At 46.6% G+C, this 19,274-nt stretch overlaps 1 pseudogene; it reads left to right on the top strand.

Moving 5' to 3' along the window:
- Positions 1-11,417: 11,417 nt before the first annotated feature.
- Positions 11,418-12,165, top strand: LOC103174527 (annotated as a pseudogene).
- Positions 12,166-19,274: the final 7,109 nt, after the last annotated feature.

Genomic DNA, 19,274 nt, shown 5'->3' on the forward strand with positions numbered 1-19,274 from the left:
GTGGGCAGTGCCGGTCATGGCGCGGATGTGGGGGAGAAAGGAAAGTTCAGAGTCAAACAAGACACCCAGGTTCCTGACTGGCTTAGTGAGGTTGAGTGTGCAGCCGTGGAGGCTGATTCTGTCAGCACCCGATGGATGTGCGGAGGCGTTGGCGTGAACCAATCAGAAGGGCCTCGGTCTTGCTGACGTTGAGTTGGAGAAAGTTGTCCCTCGTCCAGGACTTGAGGTCGGACAGGCAGTCGGTCAGGACGCCAGTAATCCTGGAGTTGAGGGTGGAGGCAGAGAGATAGAGTTGGGTGTCATCCGCATACATGTGGAAATTTACCCCATGTCTGCGGATGATGTCACCAAGGGGGAGCATGGAGAGGGTGAAGAGGAGGGGACCGAGAACAGAGCCCTGAGGGACACCGCATGAGACAGTGTGGGAGCTGGAGGAGAAACGTTTGCTGTGACGAAGTGGAGGCGGTGTGAAAGGTAGGTCCTGAACCAGTCAAGGACAGAACCTTGAAGGTTGAGGTGGGAGGAGAGGCGGTGGAGGAGGATTGAGTCGAGGGTCAAACGCAGCGGAGAGGTCGAGGAGGACGAAGAGACAGAGGCAACCCTGGACGCACATGGTCAGGATGTCATTTGTGACCTTGACCAGAGCGGTTTCTGTGCTGTGGGCAGCACGGAAACCCGATTGGAGGGGTTCACGGAGGGAGTGAGAGGAGAGGAAAGAGCGAAGCTGGGAGACAACGGCTCTCTGGAGGACCTTGGATAGGAAAGGGAGGTTTGAGATGGGCCGGTAGCTAGACAGCTGTGATGGGTTGTTAACTTCAGTTCACCAGTTAACTTCAACTTCAAACCTAATGTATTCCTGGATTTCTAAGAAATGAAGAGCAGAAAAAAAGCTTCAAACCTCATCCTTATTCAGTCAGCCACGAAGAATAATCTTCTAAAGACAGCAAAATGTGCTTGGTGTTCCCAGACCACTTTGAAGTAAGCTATATTCCCACGGGATCAATGGCATCTTGTTTCTAATTATTCGGTGTGTGACAACGACAACTTGCATTTATATAGACCCCTTCGCGCCCCACGGCGTCTCAGAGAGCTTATGTTAGACAGCCAGAGCGGATCTGATCAAAACTTTTAAAAATAGTTTGAATGTACGGGTTAGTTGCAACGGACCCGGTAATATTCCAGTGTTTTCTCTCCCAAAACAGGCGCTGTTTCAATAGTCAACATCTACTTTAACGTTTCCTAGGCGCTTGATGATATTTCACAAGATCTGATGTGATCCTTCTGCTGAATTCATTAGCCTTAACGAGACCACTCCTAGGCTCTATTCCCCCGATAAGTAGGTTAATGAATGGCAGCTGTTGTACAACATCAAGAGGAACCAAAAGCGAGCGTTCCATTTTTATCTTTGTGCATTTACAGTGGCAACAACTTACCGTAATCTTTTATTGTCCAGACATTTTTCAAATAGATACCCCTTAATTTTTGGGGGGGATCCGATATCACTTTGAATACAAAGTCCTGACTATTAACAGAAGTTCTCCCCCACTCCCACTTCCCTTCCGGATCAAAATCACGTCTAACCTGTCACTTCGCGTCAATGATAATGAATGTGGAAATGACCTAAATGGGAGAAATGTTTGCGGAAAAGCTCTAGGGTGGTGGGGAGGTGAAGGGGGAGGTGGGGGATTGACAAAAACGACATAAAAGTGAAGTAGAGACATTTCTATGCATTTAACTGGTGATGTGAAACTGAATTTTTTACAGAGACCCATTAAGATAAAACATGAATCAACACAATAAGCTGAAGCGGAAGAATTTGAACGCAGTAATAAGGCTAATTTGTTGGCTGGAGCCCTCAACACAACACAGCACATCAGTGTGTCATGTGTAAATTTGAGATGTTTGTTCCACCGAATAAAAGAATTACACATTTTTCGATGAAAACCCGATGAATTCACAATATAAAATAACATATTCTGATCTTTTCACCAGTTACATAAGGAGAAATGCCAGTGTTATCCAGCTGTGACTCTAACATTGAAGCGGAGGTCATTCAACATAAAATATTGATATTAGCATCATTGATATTAATATTAAGATTGATACTAATTAATGCTAATTGGTATTGCATATCCCAAGGAGGGAGCCATGGAACATCTGATAACTAGCAACTTGTAGGAACTTAATCAAGGCAGAGATTTTCTCTCAATCTGGTAATTGTTCTCAGAGCTAAAATACCTGTGGGAAACATTTTGAAATAAGAGCACGGAACACGGGCAATTTAGTACCTTTGCCAAGCCCTTTGTTTTGTGCTTCTCTGTGTCTCCCAGGTCATTTTCTGTGCTAATTACCCGTGCAAATTACAGCCTCTTGTGTCCGGGCCGGTCAATATGTTGCTGTTTACGTTTCTCTCCAAGTGGGTACAAGTGAACTACAAAACCTCCACAAAACGGCTGTCTCATTTCCCCGAATGCTGGGCTAACTTGGGAACGAAACTGATGCGGTTTGTCCTTTAAATGTTTCTCTGAGAAAAGTTGTATTTCTTGCTGCCCGCCTGATTGATGTGGACAGAGTAGACATTGGGTGATGAGGCAGCTATTTCAAAGAGAGCTTAGCGCAGGGGGAATTGATAGAAGGATCAGAACATAGGACTAGGCTGTTTAGCTCCTCGAACCTGTTCTAATAGATCATGGCTGACCTCTACCTCAATTCCAATTACCCGCCTTTGCCCCTTATCCTTTGATACGTTGACCTAACAAACATCTATCCAACTCAGTCTTGACAATTTGGATGGATCCAGCAATTGATGTCTGTGCCCGGTACATTTCACTAGTTACACTAAGTAACATAACAGCAAGCTGCAACGACAACTGTAACAGGGCCTCATGAAATTAACCCCACTCATTGGTGAAAGTACAGAAAGACTTTTATTTTACTTGCTAATATAAATTGGAATCACAGACATGTCAGTACAGAAGCCATATATATATATGTGTATACATGCCTGTGGCCGTGCTATCTGCTCTATTCCCTTTATCCCTTTCTCTTTACTCATCCCTTTCTGACGTCTCGACAACACGATAAGGAGCTATATCAAACGCAAGTATTATAATTATAATTATATGTGGCTTCAGCTGCTCAGATGCGTTATTTTAACATGAAATAAAACAACAACTCGTCAACAACATAGAACACGTCTCCACAGGTTCCCACTTTGTGACATGGGGCATTGTCGTGCAAAAGTCGGCTGCCGTGTTTACCTACAAATACACAGTCACTGAACATTACAGTCAATCCTGTGAAGCGCTCTGAGATTTTTCGACGAGGTGATATATATACAAAATATTCCGCATTTGCAGAAACACTTCTTGCTTTTCTTTGTCTATTTGCACTGATCAGGTTGGCTCATATGATCGAATACATTGTTTTTAAAAATTACAATTTGATCGATTCTTTTCCATTGGGGGAATAATACGCCACGTGATAACAACACATTGATAAAATCACATTGAATATAACACGAATACAATTACAGTTATATGATATAATTCGGCTAGATTGTCAAGACGACATAATGATAGCAACAATTCTCATCATCGAATCATACAATTATACAGCACAGAAGGAGGTCATTAGACCCATCGAGTCTGTGCCGGCTCTTTAAAAGAGCTATCCAAATCAATCCCACTCCCCCGCGCTCTCCCCATAGCACTGCAAACTTGTCCTCCCCAATTAATTATCTACTTCTCTTAAATGTTGTTATCGAATCGGCTTCTACCACCCTTTCAGGCAATGCATTCCAGATCCCAACAACTCGCAGTGTAAAAAAATTTCTCCCACCTCCCCTCTGGTTCTTTTAACAACTATTTTAAATCAGTGCCCTTGGGTTACCGACCCACCCACCAGTGGAAATAGTTTCTCCTCGTTCACCCTATCAAACCCCCTCATAATTTTGAAAACTTCTATTAAATCTCCTCTTAACCTTGTCTGCTCCAAGGAGAATAATCCTCGCTTCTCTGCCTCTCCTGATAACTGAAGTCCCTCATTCCTGGTACCATTCTGGTAAATCTCCTTTGTACCCTCTCCAATGCCTTGACATCCTTCCTAACGTGCGGTGCCCAGAACCGAACACAGTCTCTCGCTGAGGCCTAACCAGTGTTTTATAAAGGTTCATCATAACTTCCTGACTTTTGTATTCTATGCCCCTATTTATAAAGCCCAGTATCCCGTATGCCTTTTTAACAGCTTTATCTTCCTGTGCTGCCACCTTCAAAGATTTACTTATATGAACCCCAGGTCTCTCTGTTCCTTCACCCCCTTTATGATCGTACCATCAGCTTATATTGCCTCTCCTCATTCGTCCTCCCAAATGCATCACTTTGATTTCTCCACATTAAACTCTGCCACGCGTCTGCCCATTTCACCAGTCTGTCAATGTCCTCTTGCAGTCTGCTGCTATCCTCCTCACTGTTTACTACTTATCCTAATTTAGCATTGTAATTTACTACATTTGATATTGCGCCTTTCACAACGGGAGGTCTCAAAGAGCTCCACAGGATTACCCGCAAAAGTGTCGTGACTGTGTATTTTGTGGGCGAACACAGGAGCCAATTTGCACACAGCAAAGTCCAACAAACAGCCGTGAAGCGAACCCTTGATACACAAGTCTCATTTCCCTGTGGCAGCAGTAAAAACTGAAACTTCACTGTGTACCGTCAATCCCACAAAAACCCCTCGAGCAATAACCTTGTGAACCTCTGGTGTTTCTCTTGGTGCTGTCTTACCTCATTTGCCACATTACAACACTCAGCATTCTGTCCTGTCGGGTGAGCTCATCGTCCACATCGGAAGACAAAAATGTAAGTGACAAAACTAGCCGGTAGCAACATAACACATACATTAAAAAAAAGCAACAAAACTTGGCTTGTGGTAGCAGGACGTAGGAAGCCAACTGGAAATGTCGCTAACGGTGGCGAAAAATACAAATGCGCACAGCCCAACCTGAACCTCAAGGTATGAAGCACAAAGGGATATGTAAGACTGCCCGGGAACTGCTCAAATCTTATGGGGAAGATTTTACAATACAAAATTACATTTCTATAGCACCTTTCGTGTTGGGAGGACGTCCCAAGGCGCTGGACGGTCAGGGATTTGGGGGTCAGGATCGGGGAGGGCAGGGATGGAAGGAGAGTCGGTCGAAGAGGAGTTTCTTGGGGAGGGATTTAAATGGTTCTCAATCTGCCGATTGCATCACAATTTTATACCCGCTCTTTGCCGGCTATTATCCCCTTCTCACGGAAGAGATGAAATGCGCAGCTGTACATGGATTTAAACAGCCTTCATATACATGACTTGTATGTTTTTTTTTCCATGATGTACCACACTGTGCAAAACAGTCGACTTAAAACTCGAGTCCTCTGCTCCAGTTGCCGCCTCAGTAATTCCCGAGCTAATAATAACGTTTGTCTCAGCATCTTATCCTGACAGCAAACCCCGGCTTTTACAGTGACCTTAAGTTACCTAAATCCTGCCTTTCTAATGTAATCCCTCATCAACATATTTTAATAAAGTTGGACCGAATTGGTGGGTATTTGTGACCTCGCTGATAGAAATAAGGCTTACATTTCCATTAGCTGAAAACCTACGCCGAGATTTTGTGTCCATGTTTCAGGTTAGTTATCCTTTTATCCTTCCATTTTACATTCCGCACGTCTCCGGGCACATCTCCTGGCTGAAAGGTCGGTCAACCCATCCCCCCACCCCACCCCCACGGTCTCTTCCAATGAGATTTAATTTATGATATTCCTCAACAGGATTGCTCAATATGTACAGTATCCAGGTTGTCCAAAAAGGGCCCATCTTCTAGTTTAACCGGAAGTGCCCAAATAACAAGTCATCTGCAAGTTGTTGTTGTTGGAGTGCAAGTCTAGACTGTGAAGTCAATGTACCTTTTAGTCAGTCAGTGGTATCCCATTGTACACTGGGGGATAATATTGCCCTTGTGTCTATGACTATATTGGATAATATATACCTTTATTGTTTACATCATCATAACAATAATAAAATCCTTGCATTTGATATAGCGCCTCATCACGTCTTCTAGACGTCTCAAAGCGCTTCACAGAATATACTGTAAAGTGAATTGACTGTATATTTTGGGGGCGGAACGCAGCAGCCAATTGCGCACAGCAACGTCCCACAAACAGTCGTGGATTAAGTGACCAATTTTTTTAATTTTTTTGAAGGAATTATTACCCCCCGGAAAAGCGATCCTCAATTGACTAACATACGGGTTCCTATTTATTGTTAGGTAAACAGAGGTGTGTGGGGTAAGGAAACTTGCCCAAGGTTTCACCCTGCTGGGAATCGAACCCAGGTCTCTCGCTTGCGAGGCGAGTGCTTGAACCACTGAGCTACACGACCCAACTGTATATTCTTTTCCATCATGTACATTAATAAATTGGACTGTGTATATACTAGACCAATTCCATGGATACAGTTCTGGGTGCAGTCTCAGACAGTAATTTCACAGGCTGATGATTTATAGACTGTAGAGTGCGCTGGTGAGATCAGGGGGAATCTTTCCATTTATCTGAGAAACACCAAGAGATGGCTGACGGCAAATTAATTCAATTGAAGTGCATCACAGCGTTTAAATTATAACTCGAGAACCTCGGTAATGTTTTGGAAACGAGTCCCGATGCTGCAGTTACTTCACGCACTGTTTTGTGCAGCTCTGCGAGAGGTTTTGGTTGATTAAGAGCAGCACGTGTTACATTTATTTACCAACTTCACTGCAGATTACTCAAACATTGCGGTAATCCGTGTGGGGTGTGATTTTTTTTGCTTCAGAAGAACTGTGGGATTCTAACTGCTCGAGATCGAATCAGTTGGCTCTGGATCGTTACCTCTTATCTCTCTTGCACAAACAGCACAGACAGAGAGAGGTGAGTATATATGGCCATGATGATATGATGGGAGGCATTAATCCTTGTCATAACATAAAGAGGATTACCGTTTCGATTAGGCAATGTTTTATTTAATGGAGAATTGCGAATTCATTGATTACCCCTTTGAGGATATCTTTTCTGACATTTCCATTGGCTTCCAATCTGAGAACAGTGGAACCCGATTCTGCACATTGTGGCAGATATCAAGTGCTCTGGGTCTTTACCCTGTGTGAGGGGGTGCTATATAAATGCGAGTTGTTGTTGTTGTTGTTGTATGTCAGTCCGGCTCAGTCTTGGCTCTGAGTCAGAAGCTTCGCTCTTTCCTCTCCTCTCACTCCCTCCATGAACCCTTGCAAACAGGTTTCCGTACCGCCTTTGACACCGTGGACCACTCAATCCTCCTCCACCACCTCTCCTCCCACCTCAACCTTCAAGGTTCTGTCCTCGACTGGTTCAGGTCCTACCTTTCACACCGCCTCCACTTCATCTGTTTCTCCTCCAGCCTCTGCACCGTTTCGTGCGGAATTCCTCAAGGCTCTGTCCTCGGTCCCCTCTTCACCCTCTACATGCTCCCCCTTGATGACGTCATCCACAGACATGGGGTAAATTTCCACATGTATGCGGATGACACCCAATTCTATCTCTCTGCCTCCACCCTGAACTCCAGGACTACTGGCGTCCTGACCGACTGCCTGTCCGACATCAAGTCCTGGACGAGGGACAACTTTCTCCAACTCAACGTCAGCAAGACCGAGGCCCACCTGATTGGTTCGTGCCAGCGCCTCCGCACCTCAGGCACTCGCAGCATCAGCCTCCACGGCTGCACACTCAACCTCACTAAGCCAGTCAGGAACCTGGGTGTCTTGTTTGACTCTGAACTGTCCTTTCTCCCCCACATCCGCGCCATGACCGGCACTGCCCACCACCACCTCCGCAACATTGCCAGACTCCGCCACTGCCTCACCCCTCAGGCTGCTGAAACCCTCACTCACGCATTCGTCACTTCAAGGCTCGATTTCGGGAACTCCCTCCTCATCGGCCTTCCCAACTCTTCCCTTCACAAGCTGATCATCCAAAACTCTGCAGCTCGTGTACTCTCACGCACCAGACCCCATCACTCCCACCCTCGCCCGACTCCACCGGCTCCCCATCCCCCAGAGGATCGAGTTCAAGATCCTCGTCCTCACCTTCAAGGCCATCCATGGCCTCGCCCCCTCCTACCTCTCTGACCTGCTGACTCCCTGCCAACCTGCCCGCTCCCTCCGTTCATCAGGCTCTGGCCTGCTCCATGTCTCCCGTCCACCCCACCCTACCATCAGCCTCTTTGCCTCCACACTCTGGAACTCCATCCCACAGTCCCTTCGCCTCGCTTCCTCCCTCGCCTCCTTCAAGGCCGGTCTCAAGACCCTTCTCTTCGACCGTGCCTTCGGTCTCCCTCCCACCTCTCTGCCTTCCCTCACCCCTACACCACCCCCCACTCCCCCCATGCGCGTGCCCCAACACCTGACTGTTCAGTGCTTTGGGACGTCCTCCCTAAGTGAAAGGCGCTCTATAAATGTAATTTTGTTATTGTTGTTGTGAGATCAAGCCCCACGTCGGGAATTCGCAGTCTAGGCTGACTTTTAATTTTAAAATAAAATGTTTTTCGACAGGATGTGTGCCGGCTGTTTTAAGAGAAATCCTTTCAGTCCCATTTACGTACATAATGAGGTGATGCTGTTCCTCGCACTAAATTGTTTTGGTGCCTCTATAGTTATTGGCTGCCTGGTGGTATTACGACAAGTTAGTACCATGATAACATTTCCAACTACTGCTAAGGTTCACGTTAAATAAGAAATTTCAACGTTTTGAGAGGGTAAATAGTGCGAGATTATTTCCTTCGGTTAATGAATTCACAGCAAAGGAGCACCAACTCCAGGTTATTTACCAGAAGCGGAAAGGTGAACATTAGAAGGTTTTTGTTTTCACACAGAGGGGTCATCCCATTAAAAAGCTATTGAAACTGAGTCAATTATGTCATTTAAAAGGGAATTAGTTAAGGGAATGAATTTTGAATAGGGATTTTGGCAGAGTCGATAGCGCTGGTAGGAGGTTCGAGCAGGAGAATAGTCGCAGTGTACAAACCTGCCCACTTTTGTGCTGACATTCCTATGACTCCATGAAAGTAGGCGGTCTGGATTTCCTCCACAGCTATAAGGGACTTAGTTACTTAAGCATTACAAACAACAAGGCACCTTGCGGATATCGGGCACTTGTCTTTTACTCCAACTTCACCTGACATTATTCTATTCGCTCTGATAATATGTAATTGCACTGTAATATTATTTCTCCTGTGGTTTTTTTGGGGGTTCATTTGGGTTCCAACCAGGGCTCTGATCTCTCTCTCCCCCACTTCAAGCTTTCTCCACATTAATGATCTCCTGCAATTATTATTCTATCCCCATCCACTCATTTGCTGAGGATTTCTTTCTAAATTCAGCAGCTTCCTTCAGATGATACATCTTCAGTGCACACACAACCTTCATTCCTCCCACTGTCACCAGTGAATCACTTGAACTTTGATCTCCTTCGTGAAAATCTTCCTTCATCAGTTCATCAAAGAAAGTTTCTTCAGATTTCTCACCAAACTAACTGAAGGGTACAACTAATTACAGCAAAGCCCTGATAACTCGTCACTGAGTCCTTTTCCCTTTGAGCGATAAATTGTGAGTAGTTTACTCCTTATCTATCTATCTATCTATCTATCTATCTATTTATCTTTCTATCCATCTATCTATCTATCTATCTATCTATCTATCTATCTATCTATCTATCTATCTATCTATCTATCTATCTATCTATCTATCTATCTATCTATCTATCTATCTATCTATCTATCTATCTATCTATCTATAACTCTGAATTTGAAAGTGAGTCAGAAGTGTCTGATCAGCTTGTGTGGGAAAGAGGAGAGGGTGAGGGAGGAAGGAGAGGGAGAGAGTAGAGGGGAGGAAGGAGAGGAGAGGAAGGAGAGGGAGAGGAGAGGAAATAGAGGAGAGGGAAGGAGAGGAGAGGGGAGGAGAGAAGATGGGGAGGAGAGGAGAGGGGAGGGGAGATGGGCGAGGAAGGAGAGGAGAGGGGAGGGGAGGAGATGGGGAGGAGAGGAGAGGGGAGGGGAGGAGAGGGGAGGGGAGGAGAGATGGGGGAGGAAGGAGAGGAGAGGAAAGGAAGGAAAGGAGAGGGAAGGAGAGGAGAGGGAAGGAATGAGAGGAGAGGAGAGGAGAGGAGAGGGAAGGAATGAGAGGAGAGGAGAGGGAAGGAATGAGAGGAGAGGAGAGGGAAGGAATGAGAGGAGAGATGGGGGAGGAAGGAGAGGAGATGGGGAGGGGGGAGAGGAGAGGGGAGTGAGCAGCAGCACAGAGCTCTATCACAAGGAGAGGTTCGGTGGAGACTGTGATTGGAGAGGGAATGAGAGCAAAGGCACGTCACCTCCTCACAGCTACACATAAAGCTGCGAGGAGGAGAGTCCCACCATCAGTGCTGGTCCACAGACCACCTCCATCAGCCCCTCCCTCAGACTCTAACACACTCCCTCTCTCTCTCAGACTCTAACACACTCCCTCCCTCTCTCTCTCTGACTCTAACACACTCACTCCTTCACAGCAACATCAAGAGACAGACGGATTGAACTCAACACAAACTCCCAACGCCTCACGGGGCGACATCACTGACCGCTGGAGGAGCGCTTCTGCGGGAGAGCGAGTGGGGGAGAGACTGAGGACAACAGAGAGAGAGAGAGAGAGACGGAGAGAGGAAGAGGAGGAAAGGAAACCGAACTCTCTGAAGAACATCGCCCTCTGAATTTGTTGGTGGGGAAGAAAAACTCAAACGGAGCTCCGTGAGAGAGTTGGAAAGGAGACGGGAAACGACACACACAGAGACACAGAGATACCCCCCACACCCCCAGAGGGTCACACACCCACACACACACCCACACACAGGGACAGACACCCACACAGAGACACAGAGATACCCCCCACACCCCCAGAGGGTCACACACCCACACACACACCCACACACAGGGACAGACACCCACACAGAGACACAGAGATACCCCCCACACCCCCAGAGGGACACACACCCACACACACACCCACACACAGGGACAGACACCCACACAGAGACACAGAGATACCCCCCACACCCCCAGAGGGACACACACCCACACACAGGGACAGACACCCACACAGAGACACAGAGATACCTCCCCACCCCACACACACCCCCACACACAGAGGGACAGACACCCACACACCCAGAGGGACAGACACCGACACAGAGACACCCACACACACAGAGACACCCCCCCCCACCCCACCCACAGGGACAGACACCCACACACAGAGACATAGAGATACCCCCCCACCCTCCCACCCACACCCAGAGAGAGAGAGACACGGAGACCCGCACCGCCCCTGACCGGCCCGCCATGCCGGTGCCGGTGCCGGTGCCCGCGGTGCCGGTGCCGGTGCCGGCGGTGCCGGTGGGCGGGAAGGCCCGGGTGCGGCTGGTGTTCCTGGGGGCCGCGGGGGTGGGGAAGACGTCGCTGATCCGCCGCTTCCTGCTCGACACCTTCGAGCCGCAGTACCGGCGGACGGTGGACGAGCTGCACCGCCGGGAGTACGCGGTGGGCGGCGCGACGGTGCAGGTGGACATCATGGACAGCGGCGGCAGCTACTGCTTCCCCGCCATGAGGAAGCTCTCCATCCAGAACAGCGACGCCTTCGCGCTGGTCTACGCCGTGGACGACGCCGAGTCGTTCGACGCCGTCGGGCGCCTCCGGCAGGAGATCGTGGACGTCAGGCGCGACCCGTCCGCCGCCGCCGCCGCCGCCGCCCCCATCGTGGTGGTCGGCAACAAGACGGACCGGGCCGGGCGGCGGCGGGTGCCCGGGGCGGAGGCCATGGCGGCGGTGGTGGAGCGGGAGTGGCGCGGCCGCTACCTGGAGGCCTCGGCCAAGGACGACGAGAACGTGCTCGAGCTGTTCCGGGAGCTGCTGCGGCCTCGGGTCCCGCTGCCCGAGCGCCTGAGCCCCGCCCCGCGACAACCACAACAACAACAACAACAACGGCGGCAACGGCGGCGGCGCGAGACCTTCCCGCCCGCGGGTCCGCCCCTCCCCCCCCCGACCCCGCCCCCGACCCCCGGCAAAACCCACAGCTGCACCGTGTGCTAGAGAGGCCCTCCACCTTCATCATCATCCTCCTCCTCAACCCCCTCCTCCTCCTCACCCCCTCCTCCACCTTCATCATCCTCCTCCTCCTCCTCACCCCCTCCTCACCCTCTCCACCTTCATCATCACCCGCCTCCTCCTCACCCCCTCCTCCACCTTCATCATCCTCCCCCTCCTCCTCACCCCCTCCTCCACCTTCATCATCCTCCCCCTCCTCCTCACCCCCTCCTCCACCTTCATCATCCTCCCCCTCCTCACCCCCTCCACCTTCATCATCCTCCCCCTCCTCCTCACCCCCTCCTCCACCTTCATCATCCTCCTCCTCAACCCCCTCATCCCTTCCCAAACAAACACCACCACCATCATCATCATCATCATCTCCCTCTCCTCCTCGATCCAACCATCGTCTCATTAATCCACCCCCCAACCAACTACTCCCTCTCCAACTCCAACCCCACTGTCTCCCCCTCTCTCCCCAACTCCAACCCCACTGTCTCCCCCTCTCTCCCCAACTCCAACCCCACTGTCTCCCCCTCTCTCCCCAACTCCAACCCCACTGTCTCCCCCTCTCCCCCAACTCCAACCCCACTGTCTCCCCCTCTCCCCCCAACTCCAACCCCACTGTCTCCCCCTCTCTCCCCCCAAACCCCAGACAGACTCCCGTTTCGCTTCTTCAGATCAGAACAAAAAAAGACTGAACTTTTGCTGTTTTTTCGAACTGATCAGAACAGAGAATGAGTGTGAGTGAGTGTGTATGTGTGAGTGAGAGTGTGTATGTGTGAGTGAGTGTGTGTGTGAGTGTGTGAGTCTCGCAAAGGAATAATAATGATAATAATAACCATAATAAAACGCCCACCTGTCTCCAAATAGGAGCAGATGTGTTTGACCCGGTGCTTTGAAAGAGGAACTGAAGCATTTGGAGAAGTGTTTTTTTTTGAAGGGATCTGTTCGTGATTAACCTTTTCCCGTCCCGTTTCACCGCAGTTGATCAACGAAGATGCTGATGCGACGGAGGGATTGGATATTATTTAAAACAAAATCGATGTCAGCATTAAAGTCAAACCTGCAATAAGTGTGTGCCCTGCAAATCGATTGCTTCTGCATTGAACCCGCTGTGTGTTGAAATGCAGATTATTTTTTATTATCGACCTGCCCTGATCGAGACTGTGGCGTCCAGAAGGGTCGCCTCAAGTCCTGGTCCCATCCATCGCTCAGTCCTCTCGTGTCAGCAAATATTGCTGTTTACATTGTTGTTCTGAATGCACAATTTTGTTATTTATTTTATAAAGGCTTTAAATAAAGTTCCACACCCCAGAGCCGCCTGGATGTCAATTTATTGCATTTGTCCGTTGAGTTCCCTTGAGTTCCTTTTCTTTTTTTTGTTAGTTAAACGGGTTAATTGCTTGCAAGCGAAACTCTCCGCCCCGCTGTTTGTCTCTCTCCCTCTCTCTCTTCCGAACAGTGCACAATTGCACGAGACGTTTCAAACTTCTCTCTCTCTCTCTCTAGCGAACTGGGAATTCTCTTGACGGTATATATTCTGTGAAGCGCTTTGAGACGTCTCAAAGTCGTGATAAGGCGCTGTGTCAAGTGCAAGGATTATTATTTTATTCTTGCAGCAAACCGGGATTCTCCCTCCAAAACCAATAATAAATTGGTCATTTTCAATCCACGACTGTTTGTGGACATTGCTGTGCGCAATTGGCTGCCGCGTTCACCCACAAATATACAGTCAATTCACTTTACAGTGTGTTCTGTGAAGCGCTTTGGGACGTCCTCCCGACGTGAAAAGCCCTATATCAAATGCAAGAATTATTATTATTATTCTCTCCATCACATCACTTCTCACTGCAGTGACTCTGCTATAATCACAGACAATTAGTTCAGTCAACACAAATACAAACCATGTGGTAAAGTAGGTGATAAGTTGTAAAATATCAGGCGGGGACTTAGGAAACCAAGTGAAATGCTGTATTAATATATCAAATAAGAAAGCGCATCTTTGCAAATAATTGCTTATATACATCTTGCCCCACCTCACCTCTGCAACCTCCTTATACCCAACCAACCTACCCGGGTAGCGTTCCAGAACGCTTATATTTCCCCTTCCCTTTCCCAAGATGGGCTTTCAGCCTGTCTGCTCCCACTCTCTGGAACCCCACCCATCCTGGAGCCCACTCCACCCCTCTTCGACTCCCGCCCCAGCTACCAATTTTACTAGAAAGATTGTTGGCCAGGACACTGACCGAAACTCCCCTCCTCGGCCGCACCAGCTCGGTGCCAGGCCAGGACTGTCGAGAAGAGCCTTCTATCGACATGAAAGGCACTCTCGAAATGTCCACTTGGATTTTATTCCATTTGAGTGGAAATCGTTAGGATTTATTTGTGCTTACAAGCCTCGTGGTGAGTGGGTGAGGTGAGGTGACCCCAGGAATCTTACTGCGGTTCAATGAATGAACGGGTTAAACAGGCTGATCCTGTAAGGAAGGATTTCTTACCCACTTCATAAAGCAACACACCGCTCGACTTTAGGCGAATGCCTTTTACTTTGTGGCAATCCGAGTGTCTCGTGTTCACCCAAAGTATCGCCACCACATAAGGTCTGCAAACTTTAATGAGAAACTTTGAAACTACGAAATCAGGTCGGCGACAGGAAAACTGTGCCATTCGTTACGGTGCTGCAATGTTTAACAGAGTTGGCGAGAGCGAATCCTTTCAGCAAAAAAACGACACTAAACCAAAGCAAATGTTTTGTGTTGAGTTATTTGGGGTAACTGGGACTTAAAAGCACATTCCATACACTGCACCCATCGTATACAGTATAATCTGTTGACACTTTTTAATGGCAAGTGACTTGGGACAGAATTTTTTCTGCTGCTGTCGGGGAGAGGGGAGGAGTCGTTTGTACTCATTATCATATTTTAGATAGTTTGATATTCTCACATACCAAAAGCAACCTCAAACATTATTCAGCCATTGTTTCTCAGGCGGTTCATGTTTTAAAACGCTCTGGAACTCCGCCCTGCGCGAGAGGCGCTGTGCAAACTCAAGTGGCTGTTGTGGTTGTTAAATACTACTCATTTCTAAAATAATAATAATCCTTGCGTCTCGATTATAGCGCCTCATCGCGTCTTCGAGACATCTCAAAGCGCTTCCAGGAACGTAGCGTAAAGGGTACATTTTGTGGGCAAAGCTTTTGCTGTGACTCTTAAAACTCTGATCGCTTCATTAGCTGAGACGAACAGATCTCGGTCTTCCCCGAGCAGAATGCGAGCAATTTGTAGTTTTTTCTATTCAAATAATACCCATTTTAAAAAATGCTTTCTTAGTGCCCCCTTTTGACGGCTTCTTGTGTGTTCGATCACAGTTTCGATTGCACAAAAAGGAACCACGGGGTGGTTGAAGTGTTGGTAAATAAACCGACCACATTGAAACAACGGTGGTGCGTGTAGAAAGCCTAGTAGAACGGAGAAATCATTTTAAGTTCCGGTAAAATATATGCGCCAACATCTCAGTGAGGAGAATTAGTGTCATCTGGTAGCCTTCTGCAACGGTAGCTCCAAATGTAATTTAAAAATAACCTTTGCCTTTGACACAGCACCTCATCACCTTGTCAAACCATCTCAAAGCGATTCACAGCATTTACTGTGAAGCGTGCACACAGCCAATTTGCACACAATGTCCCGCAATTTTTTTTAAAAAGTGCTCCACCACTGTCAAGGGCTCTGGGACGCGATCCTGCACGAGGGGGTGCTATATAAATGCAAGTTGTTGTTATTGTTTAAAGATCAATTTTACCTGAAAGATCAATGGCCACTGGCACAAAGTCCCCTCTCCTTTCGACTGGTACCTGGGGACCTTTAACGTCCACCTGAACAGACAAGACAGAACCTTGGTTTAACATCTCATTCAAGGAGCACTCATCCAACAATGCAGGGCTCGTCCTAACACTGCGAAGTATCACCCTGGAATATGAGCTCAAAATCCCAACAATGGGGTTGAAATACACAACTTTTTGACTCTTATGAGGCAAGAATTCTACCAAATCACACAGTTGGAATGAAGCCAAATGCACCACAGTCCCAACGACATCATAATAATCCTTTCATTTGATATCGCGCCTTATCCCGTCATTGAGACCATAAGATGTAGGAGCAGGAGTAGGTCATTCGACCCCTTGAGCCTACCCTGCTATTTAATAAGGGTAGTGGCTGATCTTCTAACCTAATTCCATTTACCCGCCCTATCCCCATATCCCTTAATCCTTCTATCCTTCTATCTATTTGTGGAGTCCTGTAGCTCAGTGGTTAGAGCACTCGCTTTGCAAGTGAGAGACCTGAGTTCAATTCCAGGCAGAGGGCGAAACCTTGGGCAAGTTTCCTTACTCCACACAGAGCCTAATAATAATCCCTCCAAAAAACAAAAAATAATAATAAATTGGTCATTTTCAATCTACGACTGTTTGTGGGACACTGCTGTGCGCAATTGGCTGCCGCGTTCGCCCACAAATATACAGTCAATTCACTTTACAGTGTGTTCTGTGAAGCGCTTTGGGACGTCCTCCCGACGTGAAAAGCGCAATATCAAATGCAAGGATTATTATTATTATCCTTTAGAAATCTATCAACCTCAGTCTTGAACATGTTCAAGGACTGAGCATCCACAGCCTTCTGGGACAGATAATTCCACAAATTCACTACCCTCGGAGCGAAGAAATGATTCCTCAACTCAGTTCGAAAAGGCTGAGCCTTAATCTTGAGACTATGAGCCCTAGTTTTAGATTCTCCAACCAGGGGAAACAGTCTCACGGCATCTACCTTGTTAAGACTTTTAAGAATCTTATAGGTTTCTATAATTTTTCTATATTCTAGAGAATATAGGCCTAGATTACTCAACCTCTCCTCGAAGGTCAACCCCTCATCCCAGGAACCAACCAGTGAATCTATGCTGCACCCCCTCTAAGGCGAGTATGTCCTTTCTTAAATAAGGAGAGCAAAACTGCACACAATATTCTAGGTGCGGTCTCACCAAGGTCTTATACAACTGCAGCAAGACTTCCCTACTCCTGAACTCTTAACCCTTTTGCAACGAATGCCAACATGGCATTCGCCTTCCTAGTTGCTTGCTGTACCTGCATAGTACCTTTTTGTGACTGGTGTACAAGGACACCCAAATCCCTCTGAACATTAACGCTACATTGTCTCTCCCTCTAGAAAATAATCTGCTTTTCTATTTTTACTATCTAGGTGAATAACTTCACACTTCCCCACGTTATACTCCACCTGCCACCTTCTTGCCCTCTCACCTAGTACCTGTCTGTTTCCCTTTGCGAAGACATCTCAAAGCGCTTTACAGAATTTACTGTAAAGTGGAGTGACTGTATTTTGTCCTCTCATGAGCTATGCACCTGACGTCACTGGGTTTCTTTTATTGTAAATCAAAGTTTGATCATTTATAACATTTACCAAACAAACTACAATATTTCGACCCCTGTATGCTCTCTTGGTAAATGACAATAATGTTACTTCTCCATTTGAATACTCAATTTTATTTGGAGAATTGTCTGGAGAACCGTCAACTCAAGCATTCTGAGACGAGTTCCAAAGTGAAGGGCGTTATATGAATGCAAGTTGTTGCTGTTGATGGATTGTATCCTTGAACTGTTTCGTATATGCTTTTGTATATGCTCTTTTTGGTCATTATTTGAATTTGTATCTGTGGAGACGGATATTGCTAACTTGCAAACACTTTTAATATTGTTGTTGTTCTTAAAGTGCTAAAAGTATATTTGAACATTAGTGAATAAAACACTGAACTCTTATGAAACAGCATTTAGGCAGTCATTCATATGGAGTTTTTTTTAATGAGATCTCAATTTATTTAAATAATTTAAGATGTATTTATGTGAAGAATTAACTTCAGAATAAATGCTAGTTGTCCCTCTAATAAGCTCTTTCCATTGGGGGAAAACTTCCTTTCGCGGATTGTATATGTATTTTCTGCAGCTAATTATTTTCCATTAAATTACCATGTAATGCAATCCCCCTTAGGCAATGAAATGCCTTGTTTTTTATTGCAAATCCCTTGATCTTCATATCATTGAGACTCAAACTGCATCTCACATGTTCCACATCTTGAATATTTAAATCTCAAAGAGAATGAATTGAATTTGTTGCTGAATAATCCTGTTAATTTTAATTTCTTGATTCCCATGACAGTCAGTTAATTGAGGCTAAAGCTGAAATCCAGAATGAGCAGGAAACAGCGTATGAATCAAAAGTTGAAATAGAATAAGAAACCAACTATCTCTGACCTAAATGAGTCATAGTTGTTGTGCTGTGATCCTGAGCAAATATTTACACAGAAACTCAAACGAGTATTTAGCTTGGGGCTGTTACTTAAACAACTAATTATGATGGATTTCAACTAAAATACAACAACTTGCACTTATATAGCGCCCTCCACGCAGGCTAGTGTCTCAGAGCAAATATGTACTGAGTCAATACACAACGGGCAAAGAGAATTATAAGCATCCACAGGAAAAGCTGTCTTTTGTGAATGTTAGGAACAGTGGAAGCAGGAAATCTGAAGGGGGTATTGGAGACTTTTGGGAGTTAATCAGACAGTCAGTTATGGCATCGGAGTCTAGCTCGGTTTGTTGGCATTACGTTCGTTCGCATTGGGAATAAACCTGAAGGCATTACCCTGGCTCAGTTTGTAGCACTTCATCTTGCCCGAGTTGGAAGGTTGTGGACTCAAGAACCCAGTTGTTAGTTGATTGCCGGATCACTTTTTCCGGGGTTAATAATTCCTTCAAAACAATAATAATTTGGTCACTCAATCCACAACTGTGTGGGGCACTGCAGTGCGCAATTGGCTGCCTTGTTTTGCCCACAAAATATAGTGAATTGATTGTATCTTTTGTGAAGCGCTTCAGAAGACTCAAAGACGCGATAAGGCGCTATATCAAATGCAAGGATTATTATTTTTATTATGATTAGATCAGATGATATTTCTTAAACTTCCACAATTTAACACTGAATTGCAAAATATGGTTCATTTTTCCCCGCGCTGAAAGATTTCCTGCTATAAAATGCAGCAACGGGAAATCC

This window comes from Callorhinchus milii, unplaced genomic scaffold (genome assembly GCF_018977255.1).
Source record: "Callorhinchus milii isolate IMCB2004 unplaced genomic scaffold, IMCB_Cmil_1.0 Scaffold20, whole genome shotgun sequence".
NCBI lineage: Eukaryota > Metazoa > Chordata > Chondrichthyes > Chimaeriformes > Callorhinchidae > Callorhinchus > Callorhinchus milii.